Here is a 12,426-nt window from a genome sequence, read left to right on the forward strand (position 1 = left end):
GTTCGGCGGCTGCTCCTTGGCCATAAATCCTGCAACGTGTCTTGCATTGAATTTCCCGCCTTCGTCCGCTCTGCTTTTTCTTTTTCCACCCCTCGCCACGCTTTTCCGCACTTTTCCACATTGTTTCGTTTGTTTTTATGTCAAAGATTAAGTGAGCTTTAAGTGCTCAAGATTGTTCCCGCCATGGCCTTCAAAACCGACAACCATTTTCTGAGCGAGTGGAAAAATAAAAACACGAGCAGTAGGGCATCGAAATATTATTTTGTAGGTCCTCCTGTCTTTTTAATTTTCAGCAAACATGTTCTTTGAAATTGTCTGGCATTTGTATCATGTCGACACTGAAAAAAAAAGTTCACTTATATGGGAATAGTTGTAAGTAGCGAGAAAGCATTCAAGCCTATAAGATGCGTAGTCTTACTTCGAAATAATTGATAATTATTTAAACAATTGTCTAAATATCAGATTGCAAATGAATGCATGTGTTGAATATATTTATTTAATTGATTTAAGCTTGCAGATGCGTCGAGCGCTCTCCATTTCCATTTAACCAGCTAGAAAGCTAAAGAGCCAAAAAGAACGAAGAACGTTAGACAACAAGTCAAAACCGACAAAAGGAAATGAGTTTGCGAAGGAAAATATGAAAGGGACAACCGCGACGACAGTTAAAACGTGACGAGTCGACAATGGTGTAAAAGATCCCGCTTTTCTCGCATTTCCCGCTTTTCCCGGCACCCGTTTTCCATTTTCCCAGCCATATCCTGCAGACTGTGCAAATATTTGGCATCTCCTATATTCTTGGCCAAAAGACCGGAGGCGTTTGGCTCCGGCTCCTGGATATTTGGATAATTTTTTTTTTTTTTTTTTTTCTGGTTTGCTTGTTTTTTTTTTTTGTTTTTGCTGCAGCCGGCATTTTGTTGTGCTCGAGTTTTTACCGCCAACACAAGATTTAATTAAACCAAAGACTTGATTTATGAACGAAAGGATTCGATGTCCGGGCCGCCGGATTTGGGAGGGGTTGAAAAATGTCGAGTAAAAAGGAGCTGTTTTTGCAATAATGATTTGGGGATGGCTGGAAAAGCCAGGAAAGCCCAAGCCCAAGCAGCAGCTGAAAGGGCCGTTAAAGGCGGCATTAAACCATGCTACATATAAGGAATTGTTTTTCCCGAACTCCTCCGACGCCGGCAACAATTTCTATTGTTTTAACCCTTTTTTCCCGCCGTCCCGTTCTGTTCTGCTCTCTTCTGTTTTGTGTGTGTTGTGTTGTGTTGTGTTGAGTCGTTTTTTATTTGTCCCGCCGCTGCTCGTGCGGAAGTGGATGAGGAAGTGGAAGTGGAAGTGGGATTGTGGCCTTTGCCTCGGGCATCGATTGAAGCCAACAGCGAACAAGCCAAATAAATTCATATATTCGATATTCAATCGAATTTACGCTGCACCAAATTGGAAAATCGCTGGCTTTAAGCCAAGAACTGGAGCTGGAGCTTTTCAAGGCCTGGGCCAAGTCTCAGTTTTCTTTGCTTGAAAATTCGTACACACATATATGAAGTCAAATTTATTATATACTTCTTGTAACCCCTTACACAAAAAATAAGGAAGTAAGCTGGTTTCAAAGGGTACACATACGTAAGTATTTTATTGCTTTCCCTGTCACTAGATAAATCACTCAAAAATCGTATAAAGCTGACGTATTTAAGTACCACCGCTTTCAATAAAGTAGTTTTAAATTAGTTTTAAAATGTATTTTTAACTAATATGAATCAAGTTTGGTACTTCAGCAAAACCAACAGCGCCTGTCGAGAATAACTCCCTCTAGTTAGCCAACCGAATGAGGTGCCTAAAAGCCGTCTTAACACCTGGCTGACCAACTGCAGTTCGACATCATTAGTGGAGCCTGTGAAGCGAATTATTTTAATAAATCTCAGCCAATCGATTCGAATGACGACGGAGCATGTGGATTTGATTGTTAATGGCTAAGTTTTGGCCACAAGGAACCGAAGGACCGAAAGACCGAAAGACTGAAAGGCCAAAGAAGCTGCTGCTGTTGCCATGGCATCCATGGCTATAGGTGAGTTTATTAATTTGATTTTGCTCAAAAACGAAGCATTTTTCTTTTGGCCAGAGCCACAAATTGGAGTACGCACTAATTGGGCGGGAAGAATTCTGGCTGGGTCAGTCCAATTCTTGGCATATTTTCTCGATTGCAACATTGCTGGCGAAGTTTTCCATTCTGCCAAAAGTTGCTGCTGGCCAAAAGTTTATAAGTATTTTCACCCCCTCTGGCTGCTCATTGTTGGCCACAACCTCAGTTTTTGCTAATTTCGAGTATTGCCATCGTAAATCTTTTCATTAAGAAAACTTTGCATAAGTTTTCCCCGCATGTTCAGTCCCCCCTTTTCCCCTTTTTCCCTTTTTTTCCACCCCCCGCCCTCCAACTTACCAGTGCGTCTTGGCCCTTTTGCCTTTCAGGCCATTTCCATTGCCTAGACGCCTTTTCGTCGGCTCGGCGTGTTTTCGTTATTAGTCTGATTAATTTGGCTCTTTTCATAAATTGCCAACAGCTCCCAGCCGCAGCTTCCAAGCCTCTTAGCCAGTCGACCACCTCTGCTCGTCCTTCGCCGCACTTTCACCCGGCAACTCAACAGATCCCGCAAAACATGGGACTTGAGAAGTCGCCTTGGAGGCATCAACAACCTGTAAATACCCTTCTAATTGCTAAGACTTAATATGGATTACGTATTGGAGAATTTCGGGACTGCAACGAATCGTGCTTTTAAGCTCTTAAAATATATAAATATATTTAAATATTAGTTATAACAATATGTACATTTTTGGCGTTTCATTTGTATTAATATCACTTACACCATTTACTTCCTTATTTTACAATATCACTTTAAGCAAAGCTTATGTGTTTATTTATATTAATAAGTTCAATACTATAATACTATATACTATAATATAATTAATAATATACTATATAATAATAATGTATATGCAATTTATATAATCTTTCAGGCAAACTGACCTCAATAGCTGATACACCCTTAATTCTGCCTCTATTTATAGGGCAAAAACGCAGCAAAAACTCGCCATGAACCTTTTTCCAGCTTTCGGACTCATCCAACCCCCCGCAACTCCTCGCCGTCCCGCAGATCGCAAGATATCCTTTTTGAGGAGCGGGCGGCATGAGGTAGTTAAGCAAACTCTTCAGGAACCACATCATACATTATCCTAATAAAGGATAATTCATTAGTATTTGAACTTTTTGGCATTTTTTGAAGTCTTTTGGCTGACGGACCGAGCGCCATTTTAATTGCTGACGATTTTCTCGGGTTTTTCCGGGATGCCCGTCCGCTAAAATATCTTATTGGGCATTTAATTACGTTGATTTGCGGGGCTCTCTGCTCTTGAGTGAAATGCTTTAGTTTTGGGTTTTCGCTTCCGCTTCAGCTTCAGTTTTTTCTATTAAAAAATTCCGCTTCGTTTTCAATTTATTTGGTGGCAGGGGGTGGAAAATGTGGAGCTCCGTTCTGCGGAATCCGCCGCGAATGTTTATTAATAAAAATTTCATAAAATCGATGCCGGGAAATCGAGGAGATATTGAAGGCCGTCCTTAATCTTTAAGGGAGACTTTAATTTGTTTGAAATTCAACTTCCTTTTATGAACAGTTTTTCACTTTGCTACCAGAGAAGGTTATTACCTATACCTTCTTAAAGTTATTATATCACATATTTTATAGGGCTAAGCAACCAACGTGGCTCATATCTGAAACTGCCATCTCCCTTGGGGTAATGTAAAAAATTGTCATTTAATCACCATGTAGCTTAAAGTCTGATAATGCTTTCTAATTTATTTTTTGCACCCGCCAACCCCTCACGTGTTTTCTTTGCTTTTGTCGGGTAGTTTTCATTAGTGCAGTGCAGCCGCAGGACGAAGCTCGTAGCTCTCAGCTCCCAGCTCTCGGCTCTTGGTTAAGTTGAGTTGAGTTGAGTTGAGTTGGCTTTGAAAAATCGACAAGGTAAAGTGGAAAGCGAAGGAGATGCAAAGACAGCGCACAAAGTGTGTGCGGTATCTTGTATCTTATTCGAAGTCCTGCGAGCCACCCACTGCGCCACTGAGCTCCTGTGCCACCCAGTGAACTACCAGATCACCAGCCCACTGGTGTGGGTCACCATCCAGCCACTCGACCACCTCGTCACTCATTATGCGCTGTGGCAGTCGCTGCCTTATCCTGACATATATTAGTATGGATTTTTAATGGATTCTGGCGTTAAACTAATGTCACAGCTCAGCTGCCGTTGTTGGTGTCTCCTCTGATGTGGTTCTCGGTGGTTCGGCTGCTCGGTGGCTCGGTGGCTCGGGTGGTTTGGGGTTCTCAGTGGCAGTGTGGATGGATTTCGGGTGGTGCAGACACCAGACGGCAGGCAGGCAGGCAGGATCGTCCTGAAGTCTGTCGTTGGTCCAACATATTGTCGGTGGTTAGCGACTTGAAAGGCGATTCGTTTAAGCCCGGCAAACTATTAATTCTGCACTCAGACAGCAAGAGGTGGGAAAACTCTAATGTGGAAAATGCACAGCATGGGAAAGGTGGAAAAAATGGGATGGAAACCCAAAGCCAACTTAATGAGATGGAATACATACATTCCTTTATGTGTGTTTCTTTTAAATGAAAAAAAACTATCCGAGTCAAGCTGCTTTAGTTATTATGCCACCAATGCGATGTTTTACTGGACGAGTACTTCAAAATGGAAAATAATGGATTTCACTAATACTTTTTTTTAACTTCCCTATGAGCTACGTTGTATTTGGCAATAATCTTCACCTAGTAGCAGAGGTGTGTATACTAAATTATGAAAAACTATGATTAAATTTAATGTAGTAGGTAACCTTTTTAAGTATAGTATAGTATAACCTATTTTTGAAATTGACACTGTTTTCTAAAAATAAAATGTTTACTACTACGTGGTGAAGGCGTTTAAAAATTTAATTCAACACCGATTAAAAATCGAATACATTAAGTTGCTTGTATAAAAATGTCCTGTATTGTGTTTTTTTGATTTTTGCTCTTGACAGCCTTCCTTTCATTTTCTCTGTTGACCGCAAACATCATAATCCGCCGTCAAATTTAACCCTCGAAAAGCGGTAAAATCTCCCCAAAAGAATCGGGCGGAATTCTTGACATTTCACCACTTCCCCTTCAATTGTCAGACCTTGAGATCCAGGCCCACGAATCCTTGAGTCCTCGATGCCACCACCCCCTAGGGAAGGTCCTTTATCCAATGCCAGTACTTCAGCCCTCTTCCCCTCTCGCTCTGCCGCCCGCGAAGCATACGGGACGGCCATCTCACTCGCACACGCAGCCGAACATTTTCTTGAATAAATGTTGCGGTTAACCGCAACTTATAATTGGTCGAAATGCCTTACGCTTGCCTGCTCTCTCCGTGTGCGAGTGTGTGTGTGTGTGTGTGTGTGTGTGCTGAATGCCAGGACCTTCCCTTAACGGGACTTTGCGGCTGCGTGAGTGTTGGTGACTCTGCCCATCGATGGCAGCTATCAATAAAAAAATTATTCATCATTTACTGGCAGCCAGAAAAGGTGTACTACCTTGCGAAAAGACGAAAAAGAGGGCAAAAATAAGAAAATTGCAAGGACACTGCAGAGCTTTTGCCTGGCGCCATCTGGCGCTTGAACGGCGAAGCGCGTCCCGGAAAAAAACAAGCAATCGTTACCCAAAGGAGCTGGAAAAAATTCCATCCACAACAACAACAAGTGCCCACGTTGGGCGCCAAAAAGTTGTCTCGCATCTTGAAAGGCGCCTGTTAAATGACGGGGGTTAATGTCTATGTTAGCCGTCTTATGCGCAGACTCACGCATACATACACACACACACACAGGGGTCCTTTGGTCTACGGTCCTTAAGACCTACCCGAAGTTCCTTCAGACGGCAATCTTCTTGACTTGCCGGCATTTTTCTTAAGAAAACTTTCGTAAGCTTTGCGTGCTTATTACGTTTTTTTCTTCTGTGCACTTGCTTGTAATTTTTTTAATGCTTTTGAAAGACCTTGGCCGCTAGATGGAGCCAGCAGTCGCAATATCAATCAAATCTTATTGGTTCTGGAAGATTCTAACAATATCTGCATCTTTACATTTCTAATTTAGTTCATTACGATGGCAAACACATTTTATGATTTCCGAATTACTGTCATTCCTCATTTTTCGGCGACCTTAACTCCGAGTTCACTTTTAGATTTATAAATTCTTGGGTAATCCTGCCTAAAATGACCTATTTACCATTAAAAGTGTACAGTGCAGTCGGTATTATCTGTTTTATCGCAAACTTTGCGCTTGCTTTTGTTGCTAATAAATAAACATGCGTAATGAAAACTAATGAATAATGTAATCATTTTCCATTTTCTAATTTTGATATTTTAATTAAAATGATTTGCAACTCGTAAAAACCACAAAACGATTTCAAATCATTTCGCTGGAGGTGAGGGGGTCAAGGGTCGTGCACAGCGAGTGAGAGAGGGGGGGGAACCCCCAGCGGGGAGGTAGCTAAAATTTTATTCAAATCATATCATACATTAAAATGCTGTTGTTGCTGCGCTGTTGCGGACGCCATTTTGTTTTAAAATGATCGCATTTGCCGAAAAATCAAAATCAAAATCATTTCTCGCCCAGGACATTGTCGACATTGTGTGCTTGTGTGTTGGTGTGCTTGTGTGTTGGTGTGTTTGTGTGCGCCCCAAAACATGGCCAAAACAATATTTGTTTTGGTCAGCATATATCTTTATATAAATGTAGGTGTGTGTGCAGAAATAAACATTTACAGTGGTCGCTGGCCAGTTGGATTAAAGGTGTTCGAAAACACCATCACTAGCCCTCAAAACCATGTGTTTTTCAATTGCATTCGAAACATTTTATGATAAGTTTTAAAATAGCAAAACAAGTAAGTACATACTTAAGGTACTTTCTTAAAGCCTTTTCTGCTCAATTTAGTTTTAGTTTAGCTGAAGTTAAGGAAACTATGCAAATGGTGCTCTTGTTCCTAGTATTTACACAAGGTTTGGATGCTGTGAATAAAAAAACGTTTTCCCGTTTTCACTGGACTAGAAGAAATGATTGAAATTATGTTGGTGGCCATTAGATAAAGAAATCACTTAGCTTTAGTTTCGCAGCGACCACTGTCAGCATGAATATATTTATAAACGCACTCGTGTTTGTGCGCTGGTCTTTTGTGTGGTAAACGCGTTCGCTCTTTGTATTATCCCCCCCTCAGAAAAGGGGCGTAGGGTGAAGGGGGGTCATGCCAAGGGGTGGAGTTTTGGGGGGTTGGGCACTCTTTTGAATAGCGGGATGTTTGAATTTCTGCGCTGTTTGCTGTTGTTGCCGCCGCTTTTGGCCAGCAAATAATACAAATATGTTGGCATATAATGAATATAATAATGCACGCGAATGCATTTTATTAAATATGAAATATGATTTTATTTTCGCCAATTGAGAATACGCAAAAAAAATAAATCTAATATCAAATGTGAGTGCTTTGCGAATTGCAATTGCATGACGAGTGGGAAATACTCTGCATACTTTGGACATATTGACTAGTAAACATATGGATTGCTGTTCATTTCATGTAGGCTTTATCTTAATTGAAGTTATCACTGTACAGTATTACAGATCGTTTTGTGTTAAGACAAATTTCATTCGACGTTCAATGAATATAGCTGAAATTTATTGAATTCTATCCGTTTACTAAATAACGAATGAATGAGAATTAAAAAGATTACAAAACAAAATGTTATCTGAACTCCACCGATGCCTACGAATTTCGGTCTATTATTTATTTATAATTTTTAAAAGGAAATTCAATGATGCACACACACGCTGTGTGCTCTTTCTCGCTCGCACAAGTGGGTTTGAGCTGTGCAAATGCAATCAATTTAGTAGCAAATTGCATAATTCGACTTCAATATAAATTTTCCAGCTTTTGCGCCTAAAATGTTGCCAAAGTGTCGCCTCCTGTTTGTCTCGCCTCTCCCTCTCTCGCCTTTCCCGTCTCATGCCCCGTCTCCTTCTGGCACTGTGTGTGTGTGTGTGTCTGTGCTCATATGTGTGTGTGTGTGTAGTCGTGCATTAAAATTAATTAGATTCGAGGGAGTAATTCCAGCGACAACCGCACGAATTAATTGATTCAAATCAATATTCGGCATTTCGGACCATGCTCTCTATGGCTCGACACACAAAAACCCAACCAAAAACCAAACTCGAAACGTAGTCCTGCCACGCCCACACCAGCACCACTTGTACGCCCACTGCCGGCCCCATTTTTTGGGAGGCTTTAGCGTTACCCATAACAAACCATATTGAATACGTGCTCGAATCGTTAAGAGTTCAGTTTCAGTTTGATTTGCCTGACAGTTTTAAACCGCCGTTCAACATTGTCCACTCCAGTGCACTGTGAGAAAAACACACATAATACATAAATACACACAAATGCATACAGAAAAATACACGCCAATACACAAAAGGGTTGCTGCATTAATTGATACCGATTGGAATAGAACATTGTATACAACGTGAATATTTAGACATTAAAGAGATATTTTTGCCAAGTGCATTTTTTTTTTGCCAGTGCATTTCGATACGTTCTGCGCCCCGAAAACGCCAACACGGGACCCAAATGCTGCTGATTTCGGGGCTCCTCGTAGTGCGGAATTCGCTGGAGGTGACACGCGGGCTTTTGGAACCCAGATGATTGCGGCCAGTTGTGCAAGCCATATAGTTATGTGTCGCAACTGCCAACTGCCAACTGCCATCTACCGAATACCATATACCATGTACCATCTGCCACCTGGCCACATAGCCGAGTGCATTTGGATTAGGGCATGCACATATACATACATACATACATATGTGTGTATGTAAGTAAAGCGGTTGGTAAGCTGCGTTTGCGGGAAAGAGATTGCTGGCCACATAATTTGCTTGGATGCACCAATGGGTCGGGTCACTGGATGGGTGGGTGTTAGAAGGAGTCCAAATGGAACTACTATATTCCACGCTCAGAATTCAAGGGATTCCAAAATACGATATTTTCTAAGGGTTTTGCGATTTATTCGAAACTTCAGTGCTGGCAATCGTGAAAGATGATTACCAATTATACTTTAAGTACCTTTCAAGTAGAGCTCCCACCTGTCATCATCTCCTGTCCTGACCTTTTGAACCCCTGCCGTTAAATTTCGGCGAACTGCATTCCTCGCTTTTTAACCCTTTTTTTTACTGACCAGCAACCCAATGCAGCAGTCGATGGGGAAAACGAAGGGAATCGGATTCAGTCAGTCGGGCGGGGGGCAAACAAATATAATGCCGAAATCGAGGGAATGGGCGCGTTTTTGCCTGTCAAAGCGCGAATGCCAAAAATGTGCAACGCCAGCGGAAAAGCGGAAAATGGCAAAGCGAGCAAAACAAAAGCATGGGCAGCGCAGCGCAAAAAAATGGAAAACAACAATGGGAAAACCGCAGCGAAGAATGTTTTCATACGCCCCGTGTGCCAGTGTGTATGTGTGTCCGTGGGCCAAAAGGTGCAAAAATGTAGCAGCCGTTAAATATTTGCACGAGTAGCAGCAACAGATTTTCAAAGGCGTTTTAGGTTTGAATGGCCTTCCGCATGGGCAGATCTGCATAATTCTCTGCTGACCTCAGAAATCACTGCATTATTTTAATGGTCAGCAGCAGCAGCAGCAGAAGCAGAAGCAGCAGAATGGAAAGCGAGCGGCGCGCAGAAGGGCGCTTTTCCAACTTTTGTCGGTTTGTCGGAAAATATTACGAGTTTCATAATTAGAAAGTTTCCTTGCGCTGCTAATTAAGGCGGCTTCCTTCCGGTTTCAAGGTACAAGGGTACAAGAAAAAAGGCTCCACCCCCTCTCACATCCTCTCACATCCTCCCACATCACTCCCATACATATTTCCTAATTGGCATCGTAATCAAATATACACCCATATGCAAAACACACACTCATACATAATTGAGGCAAGGGACTGGAGAAAGGGTGGCAGAAAGTTGTTTTGGGTGAAAGTCTCAACATGACGAGCAAATGAAGCGAGCGCAAAGATGATTTCCATTATGAGTCAGCCAATAAAAGGAGCCGGCGAAAGAACAGGTGAACATTCAAAACGCTGCGAGGGCGGATTCGAGAGTTCGGACTCGAAATGCACCCAAAACCAATGCGTTGATCGAGATCATTCCAATTTCTAGTGGTTTACCATTTAAACTCTTTTCTTTCTCCTTCGACACAGAACATAAAGATGATTGCAGTTCGAGATCGAGTTCAAACGCATATCCACCAATGTTTCATTGTCGGATTGCGTAACAATTGCTGAATATTTATCACGATTTAAATGTTAACTACAGTTCAAGATCGAGTTTAAAACCGTATTCACCAATGATTCAGTGCCGAATTTCGTAACAATTGCTGAATATTTATCCTGATTTCAATGTAGATTGATTAACTCCTTAATCATCCCATTTATCGTGTACTTGGCTTCTTTTTAACATTTATGTTGACTCATCCCAAATCATCGCAACTCATCCCGTTCCCCATTGTGAGCCGTATAATTCGGTTTGCTTGTTTATCACCTTAATTAAGACCCGCGACTAAAAGAGCCTGCAAATGGCTAATAAGAAAAATGAATTTTATTTGTGAGACGCGGGAAGGTGCCACAAATGGGGGCGAATGCGAGGACTCCACTCAACTTCCACTCCACCTGCCACTCCACTTGCCACTTCTCGCTTTCCACTCAACGCATCTTGGCTCATCTCGAGTCGGCCCTTAATCCCCCACTGGCCCCCAGCCTTACCATTAACCCCTTATCTCCTTAACCCGTTTGCTGATGGTCGCCAAGGGATTCGCTCATATGAAACGTGTTAATATGCGAGGCGGCACACGTTCCGATTGGAATGAGTGGTGCTTGGTGGGTGGTTGGAGGTGGAAGGTGGTTGGTTGGGCGCTTAGGTGGTTGGGTGGTGCAAAAGAATGCCCGTTGAGAGGCAAAATCAGCGTCTCAAGTGGTTTCCCCTAGCTCTGTGTGGGGCTTAGTTACACTGAGTAAAATTATGAAGCTCAAATAGGTGTCGGTTAAAAAGTAGATCATAAGATTGCAAACGTATACAGCTTATTTATATTTACTAACCTATAACTCCTGGGTAAATTAATTGCACACCTCGCAAGCCATGGAACTAATATTACTTATGGATGATAAACTGAAATATAATTCATTTCAGTTTCACAGTTTATTGCATATAGCAGGGCACATCTTTATGAAAATATCAGTAAAGAGATTATCAGATAATTTAATGAAAATCTATCAAACTTCAAGTAACACTTTTGGGGATCTTAATTCATTTGAAAAGGTCTGAATCTATTCTGCAAAAGATAGCGTAATAATCAGTTTGTTATTTGACAGAGACCAAACAGTTAAAGATTTCTGAGTTCTGGTTCCGTTTTTTTATAATGCACTTAGGCTGGTTCAAATTGTAGGAAACTTGGATTGTTAGCAGATACTTATTTTGCATATTTTTACTCGAACATCATATTCCACGTCACTCCTTAGAGAATATCAGCGAGTTTAAGGACTCAAAGTTACATTGCTCAACGTTTTCAGCAGTATATGAGTGCTATTTTCTATTTCACATAAAAGCATTTCCAGCATTATATTTCTCTCAGTGCCCTCGAAAGGCCTTGTGTGAGTCCAAGCGTCTGTGAGTCCTGGCGTTTGTTTGAAATTTTACCAAGCCTCGCAAGTAATGGGTAGAATTTTTAATTATTTACACTCACACACCTACCCGAATGCTTGACTGCGAGCTAATTTGTTATGCGAAACATCTTCGGCATGGAAATAATTAAAAAGTTTTTTCCACGACTTGCCCGAGCCCACTGAGCCTGAGCCCCACTGTATCCTTGCGTCCTTATATCGATCTCTTATTTACCCGGTGCTCAATCCACGTCCCCTTAACCCCCCGTTGGCTACCATTTTGCGGTTATTCCGCTTCCACTCCGATTTGATACGCTTCGCGTCACGAAGTCTTGTAGCTCGACTGTATTTTTATGGCCACATACGTCCGGGCAGGTGAGATCCGGACGGACTCCACTGATTTCGCCCGGTTCCGGATGGTGGACTGCTCGGTTTGCAGCTTAATTGGATGCCACAATGTGAAATAAATTGAGCAGAAAATTACGTTGCCCGCCAAATCCAAACCACACGGAATGGCATTAGAAAGAGGCGGCGAGGAGCGAAGAGACGCGCAGGTGGCAGGTGGCAGGTGGCCAGTGGTTATATCCCGACCAGGTCATAAGTTTTCGATACGGCCAATTCGCCCCGACGGAGTCGTAAAACGGCTGGCCGTGAAAGGGTCGAGAAAATCCGAGTATCCGAGT

The 12,426-nt window shown here is 42.0% G+C and overlaps 1 long non-coding RNA gene across 1 annotated transcript; it reads left to right on the forward strand.

Moving 5' to 3' along the window:
* Positions 1-1,513: 1,513 nt before the first annotated feature.
* Positions 1,514-2,741, forward strand: LOC120455785. Its single transcript, XR_005616769.1, has 3 exons — positions 1,514-1,620; positions 1,773-2,062; positions 2,556-2,741. It is a non-coding gene; the product is annotated as an uncharacterized LOC120455785 (long non-coding RNA).
* The last annotated feature ends 9,685 nt before the right edge of the window (positions 2,742-12,426 follow it).

This window comes from Drosophila santomea, chromosome X (assembly GCF_016746245.2).
Source record: "Drosophila santomea strain STO CAGO 1482 chromosome X, Prin_Dsan_1.1, whole genome shotgun sequence".
Classification (NCBI taxonomy): domain Eukaryota; kingdom Metazoa; phylum Arthropoda; class Insecta; order Diptera; family Drosophilidae; genus Drosophila; species Drosophila santomea.